We start from the raw sequence: 17,828 nt of genomic DNA on the forward strand, positions 1-17,828 counted from the left end.
GCACTGGGTATAGAAAGGCAAAAATACATAGTCTGCGAAAAGCTTATAACACATATACATACATAAATATACATATATATATATATACACATATGTATATACTTATGTCTGTTTAGTGTAAAATTATGTATGTAATATGATGGTGGGTGAAAGATGAAATGACAGGAAATAAAAGTTCGATCTTCCAGGCATATTTATTTATTAAGCAATGCATGACAATTTCCCACTAAACTGGGACCAGATTTTCTCAGCTTAGGCCTGGCCCCCAAATCCAGGGAAAGACAGACTTTCACACATTAAAAACAATTAATCAAATAAGGCCAATTAATTATAGAAGGAAGCAATACAACATTAGGTAATCTGATTTAAAATTGGATGAAATATTAGGGACTTCACGAGTTGGGAGAAGGAGAGGGAACAGGTGCTATTCCCTGAAATTAGAAAAAAGAAATATCTCTCTCCCCCCTCCTCCACCAGTGTCTATGAATAATCAAAGGAATATAGAAACAATAACTGATTGATCATTATGGGGCCCATTTTCAAGTTGCTTAGGATGTACAATTGTGAGAAAACTCCTAGCAACAATTTTTAGATCTGACTGGGTTTCTGTTCAGAATAACCTAGGTCCTAGATACTTAGTTAAGTTTCTTTCAGCATCAGGTAGAAGTGGCCCCACTTCCCAGCAAGGTTGGGCTACATTCAAATAATAAAATGTGGTTTCCTCTCAATTCCCACAACTGAATAAAGTTTTCTCACAAGATAGAAGTTGGACTAGTTCCATAATTGAATAGAATTGGAGCTTGAGCTAGCTCTAGAATTCGGTCACATATTGGAGTCAGTGTGATTCACTCAATACCCATGATTAACCCTTCCTGTCCTAATCCCCTCAATATGTTAATATATTTGTATTATATGTATGTATATATAAACATACATATATAACATTAAGTTATATCTTGTACATATTGTATTGTATAATGTATATATTTATATATAAGGATATACCTATAATGCAAATAAAATAATTTATTACAAATATAATTTGTATTACACATATATGTGTATATTATAAGCTCATTAACAGGATGTGCTTCTCCCTTTTATATAGATATACAATTACATATACATGTTATATTCAAGTCACAAAAATGCAAGACTTAAGGTTACCTTAAATGATGCTTTACAGACCAGGAAAAGCCTCTTATAGAAGGAGATGCTTGAGGTGATTCTTGAAGGAAAGCAGAGACTCTTAAGAGCTAACAGTAGAGGAAGGGAGCCTAAGGATATCTTACATATAAAGGCATAAAGATAGAGGTAGAACCTAGTGTGAGTAATGATAGCTTAGACAGTTTAAGGATTGTAGAGTATGTGAAGGGGAGTGATGTGGAAGAAGACTCAAAATATCAGAAGAAGGTAGCTCATGAAGAGCTTTAAATACCCAAGTACTCTATATTTGCTATTAAAGGCTAAGTAATTGGGTGACATAGTCAGAGCTGTGATTTAAGAAAATTATTTTGGCAGGTATGTGGAATGTAGATTGGAGTAGGCAGACATTTGAAGCAGAGAAAACAAATAGGAAGCTAAGAGAACATTCACAATTCTATGGGGTGAGGACAAAATGCCTTCATTTAGAGCTTTTCCGATGCTGGGCTTTTTATTACTTATTCCATTCAAGTGCCTCTGAAAAGCATCCTATTCACAATTAATAGATGGAATATGCAAAATCTACAAGAGATGTATATAAGTTCAGGATAAAAAACACAGTTGATAATCACAGGTGATTTAGAGAGTTTAGACAAGACACATATAATTATCCACAATTTTTCTTCTTATGCAAGATAAACTGGATTTGAGACCTTTACCAATCCCTAATTACAAAATATAAAGTGCTTGCTTGTTTCCCTGATTTGTGCAGGTAATTTTCTAACTATTTATTCATGTGCATAATGAATTTACTGACAATCCCTAACAGTTGTTAGAAATACAAATGAAGTCTTGTAGAACTACAATCCAAATTTAGATCCAGAGAGACATATCATCTAAGTAGCACAGAATTTTAACAACCAAACTCAAAAGAAAGGAGCTGGCTAAGTATGGTCTTGAAGGAAACTCAGCCTATCTTTATTTAAGAAAAAGAATCCCAAATCCATTAAGCACTGTCCACAAAGCTTTCATACCCTAGAGCATCATGGTAGTTGGCTTAGTTCACCAATTCTATGCATCAGGTGGGCCACTCAGAATAGGGAATAACTCAGATAAATCCCCCATGTTTTCACTTCTCTCCTCTCATATTACTAGCACCCTTGTGATAGAAGCAGTGTTTTCTAGTGTCCTGCCATGCAGTTTGGGCTATCTTTACCCAAGGCCCTGATTTCACATTGTTTAGGCTACTTTGTGGTTTGCTGTTTTTTTTTTTTTCCTGAAGAGGCGCTGAAAATCTCCTTGGGATTTTGTTGGCTCAGGGAACTAGAATAGTTTGTTGATGTGACTTCCTTTTAGCCTAAAACAAAAGGTCCTGGGAACCTACAACTTCCTCTATGAATCTTATTCATATTGATATCTAGATCTAGATATAGATCTAAATCTATATCTGTCTATCTAGATAGATGGAGGCCTACATCTAGGGCTTGAGTAGACAGACAGACAGATAGATAGATAGATAGATAGATAGATAGATAGATAGATAGATAGATATAGACATACAGATCTATAGATCTAGATTCATATAGATATATAGGTAAATCTTTCACCACTCTATTCTAGGCTCAGTTTTCAGCTTTATTTCCCCATTGTTCCCTTCCATGTACTCTGAAGTCCTGATAAATTGTAATAATTGCTGTTCCCCAAATTTAAAACGCCTCTGTGTACTCCAACATGCTGTTCCCTATGCTCTTAATGTGCTCTCTATCCAGTGTGCCTATTTCAGAACCATCTTTCATATTAGCTCAGAGGCCCATCTTCTATGAAGTTTTCTCTAATCTGCACCCATTTTTGATACTCTCATGTATTCCAAATTTTCATCAAGCTCTTTGTCTGGTCTTTATCTTCCTCATTTGTTATGCTATATTTTACTTCTCTGTGTATTTGCTGAATTCCCCCTACTCAAAGAACAGAAGGTAAAATCTTTGATAACAGGGATTGTTTGGATTGTTTTGTTTTTGTATATCCAACAGCTAGTGCAATTCTTTGCATCTGATAAGGCTCAATACTTTTTTAATTAAATTCATTAACCAAAAGGGGCAGCTAATTCTTATGGACAGAGAAGTTCATAGCTCTAGAAATCATCTATTTAGATAGAGGTCATATATTTAAGATCAAATGGGCATATTCTTGTCTATAAAAAGAATAGGATGATTTAGTCATAAAAATGACATTTGTTATAATCAGTCACCTAATTTTAATGAATTTTCTGTAAAAAAGAATAAGAAATCAACACTCATAATTGTTCTTTCTCCCAGCAAAAGAGGTGGCACCTAAGCTAAGAGTTGAAGGAAGAGGAAATAAAGCGTAAATGCATTCCAGAGAGAGAACTGCTTATGTAAAGGCACAAAGGTAGCAAATAGAAGGTCCAGTTAAGGAAAAAGAAAATAGCCTTGTTGGTTACGATGTTTAGTGCATGAAAGGGATGTGAAATAAGCTTGGAAACATAGGCAGAAGCTAGATTGTGGAGGGTTTTAAAATATAGGTTGAGGAATTTGTATTTTCTCTAATAGGCAAGATGGAACAACTGAATATTTTTGAGATATTGGATAACATTTCTGTATTTGTGTTTTAGGCATATTACAATTCTACCCACCATTCTGAGAATATCAATTCCTTCTACTTGTATTGGGCTTGATAGCCTACAGATTCAAATTTATAAAGCATTTTGACAATTAGTATATCATTTGAGGCACCTTGATCCTCGAACTTTCAACTAATATGATGCTTATTTTGTTTGGTGGATTTTAAATAATATTTGATTTTGAGGACAGGGACTAATCCACTTTTTTCCTTCATATACCTAGATAGTAGTCTAGTGCCTGCTCCATAATAGGCACCTGATGAATGCTTGTTGGATTAAATATGAAGTAGCAGGTTAAAGAGTAGTGTGCTTTGTTTGTATTGTGCTCATGGACCGAAGTCCTACGGAATGAAGCAAATTGCTTTCACCTTTCAACATTCTGGTGACTCAACATTTTGAAAGTGGTAGAAGGATTTTCAGTGATCACAACCCAGCTTTTGGAAGGGCATAAGTGTGGGTAGGCTGTGATCACCCCTGGTGACAGTTCTTTCAGGTGCTCTGCAAATTGCTGCCAGTAGCTTGGGCCTGAAGCCAGTCTTCAGGCATTCAGCCAGGTAATAGCTAACATTTATATAGCACTTTAAGGTTTTGCAAAGTGCTTTACATATGTTATCTCAGTTGAATTTAACCTGAATTCTTCACTCAGCTATGTCTTTGGCTGCCTAGTAGAAAAGTGCAAACATCTAATTCCTTAAGATGTTCTATGAGAGACAGAAACAGATGGATGAAAGGTGCTCTGAATATGTAATGTTTTTATGCACCTGCATTTGCCAATCTTTCTTATTCATATTATTGAATAATATTTCCTTTAACCTTTTTTATGCATCTTCCAAACACATGCTGGATAGAGACCAGGCAAACTTCAGCAATCAGCTATTAGTTTTATTAGCTATAGTTTTATGTCATGCAGACATATTACTATGCAGTTCCTCTTCATCTAAGCTTTGCAATGTACTTACAACCTTCCTCCATCCTCCCTGTCCCACTGTCTGTTGCCGCAACCCATCAACATGGAAGACCCAGCATAGGTTGTGATGAGGGGTTCTTTTCCCTCAACCTTACTTTTAATTTCCTTTTTGATCTTCTCTCACTTTCCTGAATGGACACTGACATCTTGATCCTCAAACCCAGCAAGACAGAATTGAGAATAACCACAACACTCCAACCCTCAATCTCATTCCCATTCCCAATGGAGACAGAAGAGGTCATCTAGGTACCCTGGCCTACAGAGAGGGTATAGTTGGTCACATAGGGAAGAATGAGCAAAAGAGCCACTAAATATATCCCTTTTGGGAAAGTAGATTATTATCATGCCTTACCATCTGACATGCCACTATGCTCTCAAGATAACTTGGTACTCCATCTGATAAGCTAAAATACTCTACGCATCATAAGCATTTCTCCCTGCCCCATAATTTAGTCATTATTGCTACAAGGATCTCCAATCTACCTTGCAGCTGAACTCCCCTATATGCGTTGTTTCCCCCAATGGGAGCATGCATTCCTTGAGATTAAGGACTGCCTTATTTTTCTATTTGTAACTCCAGCACATAGCAGAGCACTTGAGGTCCATAATAAACACTTCATTAATACATCCCCTATTTACTCAATTATTGCTTCCTGAAATCATATCTTTCAATTTCATTCCCTAGTATTCATTGTGGCATATTCCATCTCTTACACTTTAGAACACTATAGCACTTGCCCCACCCTGCAAACATACTTTACAAAGAAAAGTTTCTTTCCTGATTTTTCACTAGGATGAGTTTTTGTCCAACTCCATTTTCTATGATATCATTCTTTGTATGTTTTGATTCTGAGTTATTTTTGTCTAATGTGGTTATTTATTCTTGTGCAGCTTTCTGTCACAGCTTTCTCTGCACCTTCCGAAATCTTTTTTTTTCTTCTCTTTTCTTTTAACCCTCTTGGCTACCTAAATTGCAGGGTTCCATTAAATGATCTTATGAATTTAGTCCTCTCCTTTAATATTTTAATAGTTTTTATTTCATAGAATTTGGTGCATATACATGTTAGAGGGCATTTGTAGTCCCAATGTACATATTCATTCTTCCCCCTTATCTTCCTTCCCTTTGTTCCTAATCCTTTTAGGGAAGGATACTAAACCTGGATTTTCTGATGTTTTGCTATAAAGAGCTTTTGCATAATATACTTTCAAACACAATTAATATTCATGTTAGGGTACTGCATATTATCAAGATGAACAGGTAAAATCTTGGGTTTCACTTAAAAATCTCAACTCATCACAAAGCACCCCAAACATTGGAGCTGTGCTTCATGCTTTCTTCATACAGTTGAAGGCACCTGCTTATTTACTTAAGAAAAAAAAATCACAATTTGATTTCCTTACTTCAAAGGCATTGATGGTAGTTCAGAGACAGTTTTCCTTAAAAAAAACCTATCCTTTCTATAAAAATAAATGGCATTTATATAGTGCTTTAAATTTTGTAAAATACTTTACAAATTATCTCATTTGAGCCTGAAGGCAACCCTATGAAGTAGGGCACAGTGTTGGGCACTGGGGATATAAAGACAAAAATGAAACCACCCTTCCTTTTAAGGAGTTCAAAGGAAACAAATTGTGGTCACAGAAGTAAACACAAATATAACCAAAGCAAATACTAAGATATTTTGGTTGGGCTAGACAACATCAATTGAGGGAATCATTAAGACCTCATGTTGGGGGTGGTGGAGGAATAGAGGAGAGGAAGTATCATGTTCCATAAATGGGGCATCAAGAGGGGAAATCAAGTGTTATGTGTGAACAAAAATAGATTTGACTAAAATAGAGTCCATGAAAACAAGCAATGCCAATAAATCTTTTAAATTCAGTGGGAGCCAGGTTGTAAAAGGCTTTTAAAGTCAAACAAAATGATTTGTTTCTGATTATGGAAGTAATAGGGAGTCATTGTAGTTTATCAAGCAGATGAGGGACATGACTAAACCTGTGCTTTTGGAATATCAGTTTGGTACTGTGCGGAAAATGGATTATAAAGGGAAAGGAGGGAGAGATATGGAGCAGTAAGTCTAATGGGGAGACAACTCCAACCATGATCAGATTGTGTGGAGAGGACAGTGAGGATTAAAGGACACCTGTGGGAATAAGGAATCTCAGAAGAGGAGCAGGATGTGTGAGAAAGATGAGTTCAGGTTTGGCCATAATCTGTCTAGTTTGAAATGAACAATACACAGTGATAAGAGAGTGGAGGTCTGGCGCTCTGGAGAGAGATTAGAGGTAGGCTTCTCTGGGAGTAATATACATTATGCATAAAAATGATAAAATAAACCATGGAGAAACAGAGAGGGAGAGAGACAGACAGAGAGAGACAGAGAGAGGAAGAGAGAGACAGAGAAAGAGACAGAGAGAGAGAGAAGAGGCATACAGTATGGTGCAGTAGAACAGAGTGAGATGGAACCTACAAAAGATGGTACCCGCAACTCACTTAAAGTTTTCAAATTCTAGGAAACACTCTAAGACTATGAATTGAAGACATGCATTGATTGTGGGAGTTTCCTTATCCTGAAATTTATTATATCAATAAAATCACAGCTGTATTCCCTATACACACATACATAGATGCATGTATATTTGTATGTATATGTCCACATGTCCATATATGTATGCATAATTGCCACTCTTCCATCTTGTGTTTTATTAGTACTTATTAAAAACTAAAGCAGTCTTTTGGAATACATTCTTTTCTTTAAAATGGCAAACTTCTTAAAAAACCTTGTATCACAGATCATATAGCTATTTACAATACCGTTCTGAGGTCTGAACACTTCTACATTAAATTCAAAGGCTTTCCCAAGTTTTTCTTCACAACTATACTATGGAACTCAACATTTTTAAAGGTTTATTTGATATAAGAACTAATTATGCTCAGTTACACATTTTAAAAGACTTTAAATTGTTTTATATTCTTCCCTTAGAGATTGTGACCTATTTAATAGATTGGAGAACTTTGTGATCTGAATCATATTCCTGTCTGACAGCAGGAATTCACATCCCAGGGGGATTTCTCTTAACTAGGACTCATCAATTGTAAGCAGTGTAATGCCCTAGCTGCCCATGCTGAAGACAAAAGGGTAGCCAATTTAATTAACCACAGCCTGGAGGAGCATAATTCATTATCAGTTTGACCAAGTAATGTAAGACAACATCAATGTCCCCAATGAAAGGGTACTTGGAGCATAGTGGTCTAATCAGTGAAGAAGCACTTAAAAACTGATTGCATTCTTTCAAATGCTTAATTGATGGCAACATAGAAGCTAAAATAGGAGTACAATACTGTACTTCTCAAAGCAGACCAATGAGCTTATGTTCCATGTAATGAGAAGTCAACAAAAACCATAACCATATTTGGTGGGGTGGAGTTAGAGGATGGTGATATTTCTGACCCATCACAGGAACATCTTCACATCTACTCTATTATCTTTATATTTTGCCTTGAGATTGAATAGCTTCGCTTAAGGAAATTACTTTCTCAACTGATCTTAGAGCAATTTATATTTTTCTTACGAATTTATAAGATTTTGATTGTATTATGTTTACTTGATGTAATGGATAAATAACTAGATTTGGAATCAAGATGATTAGGATTGAAATTCTTCCTCAGATGCCTACCAGCTTTGCAACCTTAGGCAATTACTTAAGTTCTTTGTGCTTCAGTTTCTTCATTTGTAAAATGAGAGTATATGGACACTACAGACTTTAAGTTCCCTTCCAGATTTAAATTTATGATCCTGCCATCTTCCAAGCTCTAGATCTATGAGCCTGTAACTAAACTAAAATCTGAAATTTCTTTTCATGATTTTCTTGCGTCACTCTCCTTTCCTCTACTTCTCTTACTTGCATCTCAAAATCCTTTTTGAGCTTTTGCATGGCCTGGGACTGATTCATTTTTTTTTTGGAGGCTTTGGATATAGGATTTTTGATTTTGTTGTCTTCTTCTGGTTGTATGTTTTGATCTTCTTTGTCACCAAAGAAAGATTCTATGGTCTGACTTCTTTTTTGCACAGTATGCTCATGTTCCCAGACAATTGCATGAGTTTTAAACTCTTTGTTAAGGTAGGAGTCTGCTTCCAGTGTGGACAATGTACTGTCCCAAGCTTTGGGGTTTTGAGCAGCTGTTTTCAGATATATTTCTAGGAACCTGTAAATTTTCAATCATTCCAAGGTAGTAAGATCAAGAGTGAGGTGTTTACTCCTTCCTGGCCTGGCCTCTGGTCTATGAGTGACCACAAGCACTTGTTTTTGTCTTGGAACTGTGAGGAGGATTCTCTCTCTATCACAAACTCCACCACATCAGCGCTCCTCCTTGCCCCAGGACCACCACCCAGAACTGTGACCCAGATTCAAGCACAGGAAAAGTAAGTGATTCTTGCCTCAGCACCAGCAAAGATCCCTGCAATACCCCTCTGATCAGCCATTTGCTCACATCTCCACCCAAGGGCCAAGAGCTCTGGAAGCAATTGCCGCCCTACGGCTGTGCTGGTACTGGGGCTGGGACTGAGCTTCTCACTCACCAAAGTCACAGGTTTTTCCCACTGACTGTCTAAGCTGTCTTTGATGTTTGTGGGTTGAGAAGTCAGGAAACTGCCACAGCTGCCCATGATTCAGTCCTGTGAGGCTTGCTCCACCTTCATTGAGGCCTGTTTTGCCTGCGCACCCATGCCAAACTGCGTTCCTCTCCCCACCCAGAGCAAAAGACTTTTCTGATCAAGCATCCAGGTTGTCTTAGGCTGGAAATTTGTTTCACTCTGTCTTTTTGTGGGTTCTGCTGCTCTAGAATTTGTTTTGAGCCATTTTTACAGTTATTTGGAGGGGTTTTAGGCTGAAATTTCTTGTGAGCAAAGATCATGTCTCAGGATCTAGCACAGTACAATACACATGCTTGGTGATTAGAAATGTTTGCTGCAAGAATGAATTAAAAAGTAAAACAAAATAGAATGAGTGGGGATAATGAAGGACAAACAATACAAAATGAATATTTAATGTAATTAATTAAATAATTTCTTGATGGGGAAGTCAAAGAAGTCTAAACGGAAAGGGAATACATTTTAGCTGCTTTTGTAAAGACAGATACAAGTTCATCTGGTGAAACATAGGGAAATAGAGATTAGAAGGAAGGACGATATAGTTTTAGAGAATGACAAGTAAAGGCACTGAGCTGGGTAAGTAAAGGATGATTTGGGGTAAGGTGTGCAATAATGTGGTAAGCATCATGAATAAGGTAACTGTGAAATAAAACTAAAAAGGTAAATTGGAGTCAGATTATGGAAAGTCTTGAATCATAGGCAAATATCTTTTGATATTATTCACTAGGCAGTGAGGATGCATTGAAATTTTTGAGCAATGGAGTTATATGCCTTGAAAGTACTATTGTTTATACTTATCTTCTTTGACAAATTCAGAAACTATAGACATATTAGCTCAAATGTAAATTTTTAATAAATTCAACTAATAATTATAAAAGCATTCTAGGTACAAGACTAAGGTTCTGGATACTGGGAATGCAAAGATTAAACAGCATAGTCCCTACCAGTAATCAACACAGTTCTTGAAACCTAGGAAAAGAGAGATATGTGAACAATTAAATATGATAAGTAGAATGTGATGCAGTCAATAACAGAGGCCAGAGAGTGATGAGAGACTTGAAAAGGGATAAAACTTTTCTAGTTGTTTCAAGGAGAGGATGTTGAGGAAGGCTTTATGAAAGAAACAGTACTTGAGCTTGATTTTGAAGAGAAAAACCAACCAAATTTTAAGAATCCCAAACACAGGACAAAACCACATGAGGTATAGGGGATTGGGGTATGGCATGTGAAAAAACCCAGAAACAAGAGAGGATCCTGAAAGACTGAAAAATAGAAAATTACCAGATAGGCTGAAGCATTGAGTATACTGAGGTGAAGTATTGTGAATAAGGCTAGAAAGATAGGCTGGAGGCAGCTTATGAATGAGACTTGAATATCAGACAATTTTTTTTTTAATTTGTCATTGACTAGCCACTGAAGGTTTTTGAAAGGACAAATAACTTCATGTGAGCAGAGCTATGTGTTAGAGTTCTCGATGTTGACATTCTATCTATCTCTCTCCCTCCCTCCCTCCTTCTCTTTCTCTCTCATTTAAGGAAGCAAAAGAATATTTAAGCCAAGGTAACAAAAATCATGACCAAAGAAACAAACAAACAAAAAAAATACAACCCTCTTGCATGTGGTAGGCTCATTACTTCATATTAAAAAAAAATCAAAACCCTCTTTTTCCTCCAGAAGAGTCCATAATCTTAGCAAGACATAACCCATTCTTTAAATTTGAACAAAAATTCTGATAACCTAGCAATTTAGTAGGATGCAGAAAGGTCTGCTAAAAGACATGCAACCCACTCCTTGCCACCACTCAGTGAATGAATAAAGACATTTTCTTTCATTAGACCTGGAATACCATATTGTTTTCATTGATTTTGCACTAACATGTGGAAGCTGGGAATGATCATTGCCAAACCACATGATCTTATTTAAAAATACCTCCTTGGCACACCCTACAAAGCCTAATAAAATAAGTGATTAGAGAAAAATATTTTTCACAAGTTCTCCCCAGGGTGGAGTCCATGAACTAGGTCCCTTTGCCTCAGAAGGCATAGCCACAGACTTGAAGTTAAATCTTTCTTCAAGTTTTGGGTGAGTTTAAATTTAATTTCTCCATCAGTATCTTGAATTTACAAACAAGATATAGCCCATTTACTTAATACTGCCCTTCTGACAGAAGCCGGTCTTGCCTCAGATACTGTGTGGCCCTGGCCAAGTTTCTTACCCTCTCTTCACCTCGGTTTCCTCATCTGTAAAATGTACCTTACTCTCAGAATTGTTTTGAGCATCCAGCAGTACTTCTCAAGTGCTCTGCAAACTTTAAAGCCTTAGAGACAATCCAGCTTTCTGTTTTAAATGGGTACTTTTGTTTGTTCTTCATGTTCATTTCAAAATATGTTCCTTATCACCCTATCAGCCCTCCCCAGGACAGATATTTTCAAAAGAAGTAAAAAAATTAGTTTAGCAAAACGACCCAACATGTCTAGCCACATGACTAACAATGTATTTGGTATTTTACACCCGTGGTATCCAGCCTCCACAATGAAGAGAGGGAGGTGTATTGACTAAACCATTTTCTGGTGGTCAGGCTTGGTCATTATAATTATATCAGTGTTAGGTGCTCTAAACTTGGAGTCAGGAAGACCTAGAAGTATCTCTGAAAATAGTTGCATAAAACCCCTGATGCTTGGGACAGTGTTCCCTCCATCCTGGAAACATAGCCCCACTTTAACACAGAGTTAAAAATCCAGAAATAGGCTAAGAAAGTGAGCAAACAGAAAAATATTCTGACCATAAAAACCTACTATGATAACAAGGAAGATCAGAACACACACCCAGAAGAAGGTAACAAAGTCAAAGTTCCTACATCCCAAGACTCCAAGAAAAACATGACTTGGTCTCAGGCTATGGAAGAGCTCAAAAATGTTTTTCAAAATCTTGTAAGAAAGGCAGAGGAAAAGTTGGGAAGAGGAATGACAGTGATACAAGAAAATCATGAAAAAAAAAGTCACCAGCTTGGTGAAGGAGATGCAAAAAAATACTGAAGGCAATTAACATCTTTTTTTTCTGTTTTTAAAACAAATTTTATTAATATCTCTTAATTTTTATTTTATTTTATTTGTTTTTATATTTTTATTTTATTTATTAATTTATTATAATATTATAATGATTTATTATAATATTGTAATAAATAAAATTTATTAATATCTTTTTACATTGTCTAAAGTTCTTCCTAGGGCTGCTAGGTGGTGTAGTAGATACAGCATCTGCCCTGAAGTCAGGAGAAACTGAATTCAAATCCGGCCTCAGACCAAACACTTGACACTTACTAGCTGTGTGACCCTGGGCAGGTCACTTAATCCCATTGCCTAACCCCCCCAAAAAAAAACCCCTTAATGAATAAAGTTCTTCCTCTATCTTTCCCTATCACTCTCTCAGAGAGCCATCCTATATAACAAAGAATTTTTTAAAAAGGAAGACAAAATATCAGCAAAACTGATTAATACATTAAGAAAACCTAACTTTGTGCAATGTCCTACACTTGTAGACTCCTTCCCCTCCTCCTCCCATCTCTGTAAAGTCATGGAGGTATCTTCTCACATCTCTTTTTTTGTGGCCACAAGAAAATTAACATCTTAAAAAGCAGAAAATAACACCTTAAGGGGTGGAGCCAAGATGGCAGAGTGAAAGAAGTGACTTGCTTCAGCTCTCCTCCAAACCCCTCCAAATACTCATAAAAATGGCTCTAAACAAATTCTGAAGCAGTAGAACCCACAAAAAGACAGAGTGAAACAAATTTCCAGCCCAAGAGAACCTGGATGATTGATCACAAAGGTGGAACCCCCCGGGCTAGGAGCACAGCAAAGCCAAGCATGGGCACACAGGGCAGAACCTGGAGCAGGCCTCAGAGGACTGAATCTTGGGCAGCTTTGGAGGTTTCCAGACTCCTCAATCCATCAATACCAAAGACAACTTAGAAGGTCAGTGGGAAAAGTCTGTTTCTGTCAGTGCTGAGAAGGAAGGCGGGTTTCAGCTCCATTCCCCAAGAGGTGGCCCTGGGGGGGGGGTAGACTGAGGGGGAATCCAGTGGCTGATCAGAGAGGGATTGCAGGGATCGGTTTGCCAGTGCTGAGGCAGGAATCTCTTGCTTTGCCCATGTTTGGATCTGGACCACAGTTCTGGGCAGCAGTGCTGGGGTTAGGAGGAGCGCTGGCTTGGTGGAGCTTGTAGTGGCTGTGGAGAGGAACCCCTCTTCACAGTTACAGGACAGAAAGGAATACTTGTGGTCACAGGCCAGGAAAGGAGTAAACACCTCGCCCCTTATCATACCACCTTGGAAGAACTGAAAATTTAGAGGTACCTACAAGTATCTCTGAAAACAGCTGTACAAACCCCCGAAGCTTGGGACAGTATATTCTCCACATTGGAAGCAGATCTTACCTTAACAAAGAGTTTAAAACTCAAGTAATTGGCCGGGATCATGAGTAAGCAGCACAAAAAGAGTCAGACGTTAGCTTTGGTGAAAAAGAAGATCAAAATATATAACCAGAAGAAGACAACAAAGTCAAAGCTCCTACATCCAAAGCCTCCAAGAAAAATATGAATCAGTCCCAGGCCTTGGAAGAGCTCAAAAGGGATTTTGAGAAGCAAGTAAGGGAAGTAGAGGAAAAACTGAGAGTGATGCAAGAAAAACAAAAAACAAGTCAACAGCTTGCTAAAGGAGACCCAAAAAAATACTGAAGAAAATAACACCTTAAAAAATAGCCTAACCCAAATGGCAAAAGAGGTCCAAAAAGCCAATGAGGAGAAAAATGCCCTAAAAAGAAAAATTGGCCAAATGGAAAAGGAAGTCCAAAAGATTACTGAAGAAAATACTTCCTTAAAAATTAGAATAGAGCAATTGGAAGATAGTGACTTTATGAGAAATCACAAACAGTAAAAATCCAAAAGAATGAAAAATTAGAAAACAATGTGAAATATCTCATTGGAAAAACAACTGACCTGGAAAATAGATCCAGGAGAGAGAATTTAAAAATTATTGGACTATCTGAAAGCCATGATCAAAAAAAGAGCCTAGACATCATCTTTCAAGAAATTATCAAGGAAAACTGCCCTGATATTAGAACCAGAGGGCAAAATAGAAATTGAAAGAATCCACAGATCTCCTCCTGAAAGAGATCCCCAAAGGAAAACTCCTAGGAATATTGTAGCCAAATTCCAGAGTTCCCAGGTCAAGGAGAAAATATTACAAGCTGCCAGAAGGAAACAATTCAAGTACTGTGGAAACACAATCAGGATAACACAAGATTTAGCAGCTTCTACATTAAAGGACGCAGGGCATGGAATATAATATTCCAGAGGGCAAAGGAGATAGGATTACAACCAAGAATCACCTACCCAGCAAAACTGAGTATAATCCTTCAGGGGAAAAAATGGTCATTCAGTGAAATAGAGGACTTTCAAGCATTTTTGATGAAAAGACCAGAGCTGAATAGAAAATTTGACTTTCAAATACAGGACTCCAGTGGAACATGAAGAGGTAAACAGGAAAGAGAAATCATAAGAGACTTATTAAGATTGAACTGTTTACATTCCTGCATGGAAAGATGATATTTATAACTCATGAGACCTTTGTCAGTATTAGGGTAGTTGGGAAAAAAATATGTATGTATGTAGATAGATAGATAGAGGGCACAGGGTGAGTTGAAGATTAAGGGGTCATATCTGGAGAATAAAATTAAGGGATGAGAGAGGATTATACTGGAGAAGAAGAAAGGGAGAGGTAGAATGGGGTAAATTATCTCACAAAAAAAAACAGAAAGAAAAGTCTCTTACAGTGGAGGGAAAGGGGAAGGTGAGAGGGAATGAGTGAATCTTATTCTCATAGGATTTGGCTTAAGGAGGGAATAACATACACATTCAATTGGGTAAAAATCTGTCTTACCCTACAGGAAAATAGGGGGAGAAGGGACAAGAGAGCAGGGGATGATAGAGAGGAGGGCAGATTGGGAAAGGGGTAATCAGAAGTAAATACTTCTGAGGAGGGACAGGGTCAAAAGAAAGAATAGAATAAATGGGAGGGCAGGATAGGATTAAGGGAAATAGAGTTAGTTTTTCACAACATGTCTACTATGGAAGTGTTTTGCATAACTGCACATGTACAACCTATATTGAGTTGTTTGACTTTTCAATGAGGGTGGGTGAGGGAGGAAGAGAGAAAATTTGAAACCTAAAGTTTTAAAAACATTGTTTAATAAAAATGTTTTCATATGCTACTGGGAAATAAGAAATACAGGAAATGGGGTACAGATGTCTATCCTGCCCTACAGGAAAATAGAAGGGGAAAGGAATAAAAGAAGGGGGGAGAGATAGAAGAGAGGACAGACTAGGGCAAGGGATATTCAGAATGCATGCCATCTTGGGGTGGGGGGAGGGGGGAGATGGGGTGAAAATTTGGAACTCAAAAACTTGTTTAAGTGAATGTTGAAAACTAAAAATTAATAAATTTATATTAAAAAAAGAAAAGAAAACCTTAAAAATGGGAAAAGAGGCACAAAATTTCACTGAAGAAGGAAACTTAAAAAGTTGAATTGGCCAAATGGAAAAGGAGGTCCAAAAGCTCACTGAAGAAAATAATTGCTTCAAAATAGAATTGTGCAAATGGAAGCTGATGACTTTATGAGAAATCAAGAAACAAAACAAAACCAAAAGAATGAAAAAAATAGAAGACAATGTCAAATATCTCATTGGAAAAACCACTGACATGGAAAAGAGATTCAGGAGAGATAATTTAAAAATTATTGGACTACCTGAAACCTATGATTGAAAAGAGAGCCTAGACATCGTCTTTCGAGAAATTATCAAGGAAAACTGTCCTGATATTAAAGAACCAGAGGGTAAAATAGATATTGAAAGAATCCACCAATCACCTCCTGAAAGAGATCCCCAAATAAAAATTCCCAGGAATATTATAGTCAAATTCTAGTGTTCCCGTTCAAGGAGAAAATTTTGCAAGCAAGGCCAGAAAGAAACAACTCAAGTATGGTGGAGGCAATCAGAATAATATAAGGTTTAGCAGCTTCTACATTAAAGGATAGGAGGTATTAGACTATGCTCTACTGGAGGGCAAAGGAGTTAGGATTACAAGCAAGAATCACCTACCCAGCAAAACTGAGTATAATTCTTCAGGGGAAAAAAATGGATATTCAATGAAATGTAGGGCTTTCAAGCATTCTTGATGAAAAGACAAGAACTGAATAGAAAACAGGACTTTCAGATAAAAGACTAAAGAGAAGCATAAAAAGGCAAATAAGAAAGAAAATTCATAAAGGACTTAATAAATTCAAACTGCTTACATTCCTACATGAGGAGCTATTTGCAACCCATAAGACTTTTTAGGGCAGTTAGAAGAAGTATAGGTGTGAGTTAAATATGAAGGGCATAGGTGTGAGTTAAATATGAAGGGATGATAATAGATTATATATATATATATATATATATATTATATATATATAATATAATATATATATATAATATATAATTAAGGAGAGAAAGAGCAAGGAAGAGGTAAAATGGGGTAAATCATCTCACATAAAAGAGGCAAGGAAAAGCTTTTACAGTGGAGGGGAAGAGGGGAGAGGATGGCGAGTGGACCTTACTTTCATCAGAATTGGCTCAAAGAGGGATTAACATACATACTCGACTGGGTATAGAAATCTATCTATCTAGAAAGTAGGAGGGGAGGTGGATAAGAGAAGGGAGGACAGATTGGGGAGCAGATAGTCAGAAGTAAAACACTTTTGAGGAGGGACAGGGTAAAAGGAGAAAGAGAATAGAAAAGGGAAGGGAGGATAGCATAGAAGAAAATATGATTATCAATAGTAACTGAAAAAGAAATTTGAAGCCAGTTTCTCTGATAAAGGCCTCATTGCACAAACATAGAGAACTGAGTCAAATTTATAAACATAAGAGCCATTCTGTAATTGATAAATGATCAAAAAAAAGATATGATCAGTTTTCAGGAAGTAAAGCTATCTCCAGCCATATTTAAAAAAATGCTCTAATTCACTATTGATTGTAGAAATGCAAATTAACACAATTCTGAGGTACTACCTCATACTTATTAGATTGGCTAATAGGATAGAAAAAGAAAATTACAAAGTGTTGGAAGGAATGTGGGGGAAATGAGACATTAACACACTGATGGTGAAGTTGTGAACTGATGTAATCATTCTGGAGAGCAATTTGCAGCTATGCCCAAAGGGATATAAAACCATGTGTACCTACTAGGTCTATATCTCAAAAGAGATTAAAAAAAGAAAAAGAAAAAGGACCTATATGTACAAAAATATTTATAGCAGCTCTTTTATGGGGGCAAAGAATTGGGAATTGGGGATGCCTATCAATTGGGTAATGACTAAACAAGTTGTGATAT

This window comes from Phascolarctos cinereus, unplaced genomic scaffold (genome assembly GCF_003287225.1).
Source record: "Phascolarctos cinereus isolate Bilbo 61053 unplaced genomic scaffold, phaCin_HiC Scaffold_9;HRSCAF=440, whole genome shotgun sequence".
In the NCBI taxonomy this organism is placed as follows: Eukaryota; Metazoa; Chordata; class Mammalia; order Diprotodontia; family Phascolarctidae; genus Phascolarctos; species Phascolarctos cinereus.